The sequence below is a fragment of the Eulemur rufifrons genome, chromosome 1 (assembly GCF_041146395.1).
Source record: "Eulemur rufifrons isolate Redbay chromosome 1, OSU_ERuf_1, whole genome shotgun sequence".
NCBI classification, from domain to species: domain Eukaryota; kingdom Metazoa; phylum Chordata; class Mammalia; order Primates; family Lemuridae; genus Eulemur; species Eulemur rufifrons.
In genome coordinates this window covers 39,432,524-39,443,831 of record NC_090983.1, presented here as the reverse complement: position 1 = coordinate 39,443,831, position 11,308 = coordinate 39,432,524, and positions in this window count along the sequence as shown.

The window sequence follows — 11,308 nt, the reverse complement described above, 5'->3', positions numbered from 1 at the left end:
AGTTGCTTCTGAGTGATAGAAATACATTTTAGAACTAGTGACTCGAGAGCCATGAGCCTGTTGCTGTACATTCTTTGCTATAAAACAGGGTCTTCACTCTGAGGAAATGTCTTATGTCCAATGCTAGCAGATCAGCCATTCTGTAGGTCCTCAGGTGATAGTGTTGACAAAGGTAACACCTGCCACTTGCCTATGGTAGGAAAGGCAGACCCTTCTCCAGAGCCTCAGTTCAGGTAAGTATGAATCACTGCCCTCTCTAAGGCAGATGGGGTTTCATGTAATTGACCTGCCACCAGATGGCTGGTGGATCTTTCCAAGACTGGAGCCATGTCAAAGACTCAGCATCAGTCTCCGAACCTGGCAGAGAGGGAATTCAGCAGATGCAGTCGCTAGATCAGCCTTCACAAGAGGGAGCCCACGTTGTTGGATCCATGCTTAGTTTCCATCCTTGCCACCATGACTTCATGGCCCCATTGCACAAACCGGGCTGACTCAGCAAGAGGCTAAGTAACACTTACGAGACCAGTCATGCTGCCTACTTGGCTGCTGAGAGCTTTGCATGAGGATGTTGTTCTCCTGTGGGTATTAACATGAGAGAAAAGGTCTGCATGTATCGTGTCCACTCCAATAAGTCTCTATACATGTATTTCTGCCAAACATCTTTGTCCCATGTCCTTGAGTCTTGGCTACTTTGGTCAAGCCATTGTCCATCACTCAGGAGTCAATATATATCCTTTCCTCGGGCCATGTCTCCTTCAACATGAAATGGATAATAATCAAATGTATTGCTCTTCACTCTGCCTAATGGGAGAGTTTCTTTTAACTGCTTTTCTTCAGGGTCAATCTTGAGTGGGAATTTAATACAGCAGAAGTTCATTTCTTGTTAGCATCAATATATTATACCAACCTTTGTGTGAACCAGGCCCAAGTCCTTTCTCCATTGTCAGGTGGTCAGAGGGAATCCCCACAGATGACACAGGTACGGGTGGAAGGAGACATACTGTACAACACAGGTGGGTGAAGTGAGCTGAGGCTCCCTGTCTGTGGATTTTACTCAGGTGCTCTGGACTGATGTCCGTGCAATACTGAAGGTTCCTTGTCCATATGGCGATGGGCTGTCGCCACATCCCCCCGGCCTTATGATTCGGTGGAGCTGATGAGCTCATCTCATGATAAGCAGCTCAGGTTTCACAGTCACTTGGTGTTCCTTTGTGGGGACTAAGTTTTTATTTGTGACCAATGTCATTCTGTTTTTCATATGGGGAATTGTTCTCTGTTGCAAAATACGGCTTGGCCCCAGAATCCTAAGAGTCTGTGCTATGATTCTTCTAGGGAGATTTTTCAGAGATTCTACATGGCAAACTGGATAAGTCACATGGCTCGAGAGGCAGGGCAGCTGGCACTGCAGCCTGGACTCTCTTCCTCTGGGCCACAGGTGAAACTGGCTGGTGTGTGTGTGTGTGTGTGTGTGTGTGTAAAGAGAGAACCCAACATTCTAGTTGGCCTCCTATCCTTCTCATTCCTGGCAATGTCATCACTCATTACTCATCACGGCAGTCCCCGTGGATCAAAGCACCCAGCTGGCCAGGTTGTTCCGAGATGTTACCATAATTATTGGCCTGGAGGCAATGAGGTGTGGTGGCAGGCAGACCTTGAGGAGAACAAGTACTATTAATATTTTATAGTACTTCAGGTGATGTCATTGCATAGTCTCCAAGTGAGGTAACTGCATAATCTCCAGGGAGGGTCAGGGAAATTTGGACATTCAAGGTTATCAGACTTGTCCACTCAAATGTCCGCATTCCTACTCTTTCCTAATCAGAGCCTTCATGTTGACATGGGAGACATTTTGAGGCGGTGCATTTTTTCTCCTTTGTAGGTCTGCCATCCTATAATATGCAATACTGAACATGACTTCCTTCCTCATCTGCCCTGCCGGTGCCAGAGATAGGAAGATTTTGAAGGCTGCCGTAGAGGCCCTGGCTTCCACAGCATGCTTTAAGTGGGCAATTAGCTTCCCTGAGCCTGTTATTCCTTTTTGCAAATCTTCCAATGCCATCAAAAGCAGCCACCTCATAACACAATCCTTATAATTATCATTTGCCTGTACTGATTAAGTATAGCAGCCACTTGACATGCCAGTATTCTTGCCTTCTACCTGTACCACACACCAATTAAGCCCAAATGAATGATTTAGCAATCATGATATCACTGCATGCCAGGGGGCAAGGCCACCGAGTTTATCACCATTAGTGGGGACCCAAAGTTCTGCCCTGGAAGTCTGCTGTCTAAGGACTCTCCTTGTATCATGTCATAGCCTGGGTCCCTTAGAACATAGAACCTGAGGCCAAATTGCATGTGCTAACACTTTGTTGTAGGATGGAATCCCAGGGAAAATGAGAAGTGAGGCAGAGAACGAGGAAGAGCAAATGCAAGCAGGTGCACTACCAAGCTAGCCAGAGCTTCGTAGCAAGCACGTCGATTGCTCAGCCTTGAGAAGACTTCTCCAGAAAGATCATATGAAAATAACTGCATCTTGGAACAGCTCACAGGGCAAGGAGCAGTCTAAGAGGCAAGCAGTCTATGTGCAAGCGTTCTCTCATTCCTTGTCTCCCGTTGGTAAAGGTTCACCCATTTCGTCAACTTCGCCCCACATCTGAGTGGTACCAACTCTACACCTCCTCAGGCAGCCACTGGAGCTTCCAGAGATCCAGTCCTGGCAGCGTGTGGCTGCAGGGGTCTCTTTTTCTTAGCTGGGGATGACTGTTGAGGCTTCTCTGTGGCCAGGACCCCAGCAGAAGCAACTGGGACTTTAAGATCGTTGCGAAAGACTGAACTATTGCTACGATATTTCCAGTGAGGGACAAAGGCCAGTAACCAAAGCCAGGCTCCTCAGGAAATAGGTGAGGAAGAGTGGATCCGAGTGACACATAAACTGGGCCTGGTATATTCACTTTCCCTTTGAGAAAATAAAGCTTGACGTTAACATTAAGGACACTTCTTAAAGGTGTAGCAAGCTGGTGGTCTACCTCTCTTCATGAGAACCTTTTCTCATTTTACAATTGTGTAGAGTCACAGGGCTGGAAAGGTCTGTGTAAATCATTAGGTTTGGCCTCCATATTTTTCAGAGGAGAAGCATGAGCTTTAGAAAATTTAAGTGACATTCTCAAGCCAAGCAGTAATGAGGACACGAGAATGCCACTTCCATTCCGGTCTTCATTCCACTGTCCTGGGCTGATAAAACAGGTGAAGGGGCTGGTCGCTGGTGCTCCACTTTTGCCTTTATCAAAGCCTCTCCAAGGTGTTGGTTTAGTGAGGTAATGTCTAAAAGCTGTTTTAAGAACACGGAAGGAGAGATGTTATATAATCTGGAAGTGCTATTGTTGGTTTTGGAACAAAAATTTTTAAACGGTACCAGCCTGCTTTGCTGACGAATCAAAGCAGGTGTTATAAGAAGCTACATTTCCAGAGGCAGAACCTCATCTTTAGAGATGAAACAGAGTATAATACAAAGAAGGAATGTCAATAAACAAAGGTGAGTGTGTCAGATCAAGTTACTGCGTCCCTTTTAATTCCAAATCTATTATGTTAAGCAACTCTCCAGTATTGGCTTAGAGATCTTCTCCCTATGATCTCTGCATTCACACCTAAGTGGAAGCCTAGTACTCTATGCCCTTTTTAGCACAGCTATCAAGGTGACATTTGTAGCTGTTGTAAAAATGAAGAGGTAGCTAGAGCAGAAACCCCTGTTACTTGAAAAATAGCCTCATTTCTAGCAAATCCGGTTGCTTTGCTCTTGGTGGACACAGTAGGTACAGTGGCATCTGGAGAGCTTGCCCTCCTGACACGTGCACTAAAGGGGGTAAAGATCTGAATTCCACCTTCTGATCACCTTGATTTCTGCGGCTACTGAAGCTACAATAGGATGTACCGATCTTCTTTCATTTTGTGTTCCAAATAACATCCTAGAAAATTTGTTGTTTTTATTTTCTGTTTGAGAAAATTAAAAAAAAATCTGGCTTGCTAAAATCTGTTTTCTATCATGTCTTAAATTAGCCTGGCACCAATATATTTGAATATCTGCCCCAGCTCCGCAGGAGGAAACTGATGAGCTGGCTTTGAATTTTCACGAGTGGGTGCCAACCACGGTGTGCCCTGGCGCTGACTTGGAATACTTTCTGCCAAAGGCAGAGTTTCACTTCTGATTTTATGGTGGATCAAACTCTGAATGAGAAGACAGCTAGAGACAGGAGGGAAAACAGCATCTCTTCAATCTGTCAGCTCTTCTCCTTATATCCCTCTCCACCCCAGAAGGATCCATTGATATGTACCAGGAAAAATACAGACTCAGTGCAATTTGGTGAAGTGTGAGAAACAGCCTAAGTAGTTTCCAAGCAAGACTATCACATCAGCAGAGCGAGTAAAGCCTTTGAACTAGTGTTTCTGCTGTGGAAAGGACGCTCACATCCAGGGTCTGCCAGATGCTACTCTCCCTGGGAATGGAGGTAAATAGTGCACTTACTTTTGCGCAGGTAGAGTTGTCTGTTTTACTCCTTTTAGGTGGAGAAAAGCTATTGCCCTTCTGTGGCACCATGAGGCTGAAGACTGAGAAATATATAATCATGCACTTTTTTTGTTGTTTCCTGAATTATGCAAAGTGTCCTTTCCTGTGAGTTCTACTTTGGGGGCTTTCTGAAATGTCAGGGTTTATTACCTGATGCCCAGAAAAATCCATTACAGGCTTGCACAAATGGAGCTGCAAAATCAGACTTTACCCACTAACAGAGACAGAGCAAGGCGGCAGAATTGTACCCACTAGGAGGGTATTTTCTTGGCTTTTTCTCCCCTTCTTTGTGTGTGTTCAGCAAGGAAGCTTGTTGAACAGACATGCTTCTCAAACCTGGGCCTGACTGCACCTGCAGTCAAGCCCACAGCAATCCAGGAGGGGCAATCTCCAAGACTTTCATAGGTAGTGTATATCCTTGAATATATAGTCTTAGTACAGCAACTGAAGTACCAGCACTAGTGATATTCCTGGGGTGTCTGAGATTATAATAGATATTATCTCTGTGCACACATTGAGGATCCCAATCTGCAAAGTTATCAACAAAATGGGTACCAGGAATGTTTTTGAGTATTGTGCATTGTAGTAGAGGAACCACATCATGCACATGTCTATAAATGCAGAATTGTATAATATCATAACCAGGATATTGACATGATACAATCTACTGATCTTATTTATATGTATAGAAATGGTATTACTAACAAAATATAAATTATTTAAAAAGAATAGATTCTAAGAAACAGACGAGGAACAATGGCTCACACCTGTAATCCTAGCACTTTGGGAGGCTGAGACAGGAGTATCGCTTGAGGCCAGCAGTTCTAGACCAGCCTGGGCAATAGCAAGATTCTGACTCTACAATGTTTTTTTTTAAAAAGCCAGATGTGGTGGTGTGTGCCTATAGTTTCAGCTACCTCGGAGACTGAGGCAGGAGGATCACCTGAGCCCAGGAATTTGAGGTTGCTGTGAGCTATGATGATGCCACTGCACTCTAGCCTGGGCAATGGAGCCAGTTCCTGCCTCAAAAAAAAGAATAGATTCTAAGAAACAAAAGCTCAGCTATCTATGAAAGCATTTGCATGGGTGCATCAATTATAATACAAAAATGGCAAAAACTAAAACTAAATTAAATTATGACACATCTCTGAATAATATGCCTATACTATTGAAATTATTATTTAATTAGAAATGATTTTTATTTTCCTTATTTTTATTTCTGTATTTTTTTAAGTTCCTCTACAATTCAATCTTAGCTTTATGGTAAAAGTAAAAGTCTTTTTAAAAATAAAAGTTTCCTTTGGGTATGCTGTGAACACACAGCCTGAGAGTAAACATATGAATATCTAGAACAGTCAGAATTACCTTTAAAGGGGGTTGGTTTAATTTGCTGACATGTGGTGTTGATTTGGATGTCACGTCTTCAAACTATAACTCCATCAAGCTATACATATATATATAAATTTTATACATATATTTTGTATATAATTTTTATATTTTATGTTGATAATTCTATATAATTTTATAAAATGTATGGATATATATTATATATATTAAATTAAGTTAATTATAGAGTTACATGCAGTTGTAAGAAACAAGGCAGAGAGATCCTTTGTACACTTTACCCAGTTTCCTCCAATGGTAACATTTTGCTAAACTATAGTATCATATCATAGTTCTTTATGAAAATAGCTTCCACACGCAATTCAAATCAATGCTCAAATTTTTAGCAATGGTAAATGTTCATTCTGTCAGTCAATTAATAAATATTTACTATCTACCTGCTGTGTGGAAGACATAGTGCTGACACTGAAAGCTATCAGCAAACTTTCTGGGCACCTTTGGTTTCTCCCAATGCAGCCAGTCTCATTGCCCTGAGCAGCCCAGATGGATGCCAGTGAAGACACACAAGGACCCACTCATTATGGGGCACTCCAGGTGAAGTGTATAGCAAGAGCTCCTCGCAGGAAAACAGCTGTGTGACCCCAGCCTTTCTGCTCAGATCGCATGGCATTTGGCTTTGCTGAATCAGACCCTATGGTGATACCTGCAGGGTTTCTTTGCTCCCTATAAATATATCCACCAAACAGTCAAATGATCAATTATTTCTCAGGAGATAATTTTCAGTCTATAACAATTAACATGCTAAGGACTTTAATACGTAATCTCATTTAATCTCACATAATCTCACAACAGCCCTTTGAAGCTAGTGTTACTGTTATCCCTACTTTACAGATAGAGAAACCAAATCTTAGAGAATGTGGAAATGAAGATCGCCCAAATGAGAACACGCAAAGGCTGTTTATTCAGAACTTGCTACAGCAAAGGAGTCACTTGCATTTGGCAGAGACGCAAAGACAAGCAGAAGAGTGGGAATAAAAGCTTTATGGTGGAAAAAGGGAAGGCTTCAGGTTCTCCCTGGTTGGAAGCTGTTGGCATGGGGAAGCTGTAGGCAGGCTAACTACAAGTGGGGCATTCCACGTGATTGGTTGGGGGGCATATTTGGCTTTCTCTGGTTGGTCCTAAATTGGAAGCTGGGGGAGGGCAAAAATGATGGAAGTTGTCAGTTATTAAACAGATCTTGGCCATTTTGGGTCAATGGGAGTTACTGTTTATTTTATAGACTGCCTGCTAGACATAGGAGTCTGACTTCCTGGACTGGTTACTGTAGATAGTAGGTTGACTTTCTGGACTTGCTTCCTCAGGTTGTGGGTCAGAATTTTATTTTTTATATAGTGTGTGTCCATTGTCCTTTGGTATATGGTCAGCCTCTCAATAGTTTAAGCAATTTGTTCATGAACAGATAACACAATAAAGATTCAAATTCATGATGCAACAAGAGTATGAATTTTACTACCTCACTATATTAACTCTGTGGAAGGATCCCAGGGAGGGTGGCAGAAATAACCAAGTTGACAGATATCGTTGTGCTGAATACCTGCCAACAGTGGACCTTGCTGGTTGCTTTCCCATCCAATCGCCATCCTCCTTCCTAACCAAACTCTGACTATTCAGCTATTAATCCCTTTGTTATGCAGGGGGATTGACTCAGGAGAAGCTGACCCTTTCTCCAACTCCAGGAACCCTGAGTTTTCTAGGGCACACAGCCTGTGGCATTGTCCTGGTTACCTTCACCCTCCACCCACCAGGCTAACCTCGAATGAACATGTGACCTCATTTGGCCCAGAAAGAATGGAAGAGGGTAGGAGGATTTCTCTTTCTGGCTGGGTGGGAACAAAGGAGCACGTATGTACCCTTTGCTACTGGTTGCCACCATTGACCATAAGGGTAACCAACCTCAGGTGAAGTCAATGCTGTGGATATCAGGATCAAAAGGCAAAGAGAACCTGGTTCTTTATGAAATCGATGAACCACTGATTCAACCAATTCTGCAGCTTCCCTTCCTCTGGGCTTCTGTTCCATGAGATAATAAATTTCCTCATTGTTTGAGTCAGTTTGAGTTGGGTTTCCTGATACATACAGTCAAAAGCATCCTTGATAACACAGCAGCCTTGCCACCAGTCTTTGCCTTCACACTCCATCCCAAGTCCAGTGATAACACCTTTGGACATTCAGCAGAGCAAGGTGGTGAAGAGCCATGGCAGGGGACTTGGAATGCCTGCAATGCCTGCTCCACCTCTTTCTAATTGCTGACTTCAGACAAACTAAACCATTTTTCTGTGCTTCACCTGTTTATCAATAAACCTGGAATAATGATGATTCCTAACTCATACAGTTGTGACAATTATAAGAGCTAAGATATGTCAAGTGCTCAGAAGAGTGCCTGAAACATTGTTAGTACTATAAGTGTTGATTGTTGGTATTATTATTAAAAACTAAGCAACTATTTTCTTACCTTTCTTTCTTCCAGAATTAAAAAAAATTTTTTTTTCTTTTTACCATTCAAAATTTTAAACCATTTTCCTTACTGAAGCCAGCTGAGTCCAATTCAACTTTTTCACTTCTGCTTCAAATGCATGGCCAGGCTTCAGCACCATAGGAGTGATCATAAAAGGGACCACTCTGCCTCCTTTCTGCACACACCTCATGTCCTGACAACTGACATTTCTACCCTGTATGGAACAGACCCACGTTTGCTTTCATTCAGCCCCTTCTAACGTCTGTTAACTATCTTAATAACTGTCATGTCAACATCTTTCCTTTTAAAATTGTTGAAAAGCCATCAGTATGTTCTGAGTTAGTTGCCATGTAGTCCAGCAGTCCCCAAACTTTTTGGCACCAGGAACCGGTTTCATGGAAGACAAGTTTTCCACAGACTGGGGGTTGGGGGTGGGATGGTTTGAAGACCATTCAAGTGTATTATACTTACTGTCCAGTCAAACCTTGCTGCTAATGATAATGTGTATTTGCAGCCACTCCCCAGTGCTAGCATTACTGCTTCAGTTCTACCGCAGATCATCAGGCATTAGATTCTTATAAGGAACGCGCAACCTAGATCCCTCGCATGAGCAGTTTACAGTAGGGTTCATGCTCCTATGAGAATGTAATGCCATTGCTGATCTGACAGGAGGCGGAGCTTATGTGGTGATGTGAGCAATGGGGAGCGGCTGTAAATACAGAGGAAGCTTCGCTTGCTCGCCCACTGCTCACCTGCTGCCGTGCAGCCCAGTTCCTAACAGGCCACGGACTGGTACCAGTCTGTGGCCGGGCGGTTGGGGACTCTAGGGGTATAGCCCATTCTAGATTACACCTGTGTTCTGTCTCCATTATCAAGGGGTGATATTCAACCAAGAAAAGCAAAATTACTACCCTAGTGCTTATGCTGTGCCTGGTATATGCAAATTGTTTTCATTATTTCTTGAATAATGTGTTTCTATTACTAGCATACACACAAATTAAGTGATTTTTAAAGAGTTTTGTTATCAGTCAGAACTACATAATTATATATGACTAACAAATAAGGCACAAATTTTTGCTAGTTTAGTGTAACAAAGGCTTGTCTTTCCCTTCAATCTACACGTCCTCCTAAAGTAAGTGGGGGTGGGAGGCAGTGTCTTTATCAAGGGTCAGCAAACTTTTTCTTAAAGGGCCATTTATTGAATATTTAGGCTTGCAGACTGTATGGTCCCTGCTGCAACAAGTCAGTTCTGCCCCTGTAGCTTGAAAGCAGACATAGACCAATGGGCATGGCTGCGTTTTGTAAATAAAGCTTTATTTACAAAAATAGGTGACCATCCCATGGGCTATAGTTTGCTAATCCTGCTTGACATCATTCTCACTTCAGCACCGAGGCTGGTGGAGGCTCCGTCATTTGGAATGCTGCACAATCATGGTGACAGTAGGGAAAAAGATGGAGAATCTTGCACCAGCTCTTAAATGTTTCACCTGGAAGTGATCCACGTCACTTTCACTCACATTTTATTGACATAGAAAATCATATTGTCAGGTTGCAGTCTGAAATGTCTGTTCTTAGCACGCTCATGGCCAAAGAATGACCAGATGCACCAAAGTAAGGCAAGCACAGAAATGGGGAGAGAAAGGTAAGATTATAGAGCAAGAGCAAGATATAGGTTTACAGAATGAGGTACACACGCCACAGATGACAACTGGACTCATTGTCGCAGCAAAGGGAGAGCAAAAGGAAGGGCCAAAAAAAGGGGTCAGTTATGGTCTCAGTCTTGTTATATAGTGCCTGGATTGGGACCTTCCTGTGGCTCAAACATCACCAAGGAACCACTTTGGTTGGACAGTTGGGAGTTATATGACCTGAGTCTTACTATGCATGCGGGTTCTAGGTCACTTTCTAGACTCTATGGTACCTATCTATGCTGCTTGGCCCATGGAGTAGAGAGTCCTCGTAGTCTGTTGCAGCTGGTGCACTAAGTTATGATTGGCAGATTTGCAGGGTGTTCCCTCCTCCCCCAGGTATGGCAGTAGCTAGGGCAGAATTAAGGTGGGGCAGGACCAAGATGGGGGCCTAGGGCCCACCCTTGTCCTTCTTCCCAAGTGGGGCAATTACAGCAAGGCAAGACACCTACTTTCCTCCCTAGGAGACCCAAAATCCATCGCTATCTACCTAACAATATGGCCACATCCACCTTCAGTAGATGTGGTGGGGAAGAAGTCCTCCTGTGAGCCTAGAAGAGAACAAGCAGCCCTGAGAAGTGCAGTAATGTCTGTTGCACATTGAATCATTCTTGTCTTCATCTCTTTTTGTGGCTATGTTTTTGCTGAACTTTATGTTCCTAGTTAAGGAAATGAGTTACAAAGCTGTGGTTTAGTCAATGTTCTTACAGGTGTATTACTCAGTTTCTGAATGAGCTGGTTCTTTACCTCCTTTTCTTGCTTTTCTTGTCCAGGCTCTAGGCTTGTTATTACTCCTCAACCAGAGCACAGTAGAGCCAGGGGAAAAGTGAAGCATCAAATGCAAATTCCTTCACCTCAAATGTGGTCCCTGGGCCTTATACTACCATACAGGAAATTCCCTTCTGAGGGCCCATTGTCAGGCTTGGGATGTCAGAAATTTGCATATTATTGATTATGATCTAATATATACAATCTATTCAGAGTAACAATTCTTAGGGGTCAATGTCTGGCCCATGTTGGACAGCTATACCTGCGTGTGTGTGCAGGGATGAGTATTAAAGAACCAATTTGGTCAACGTTCTCCATAGCTTCGTTTACATCTCATTACCATTTTCTTTTCCTCTATTTCCTCTTTACATTTTCTCTCCCTTTCTTCCCAAGGAACCTGGTGTTTTCAGAGCATGAAAGTTAGGTTGG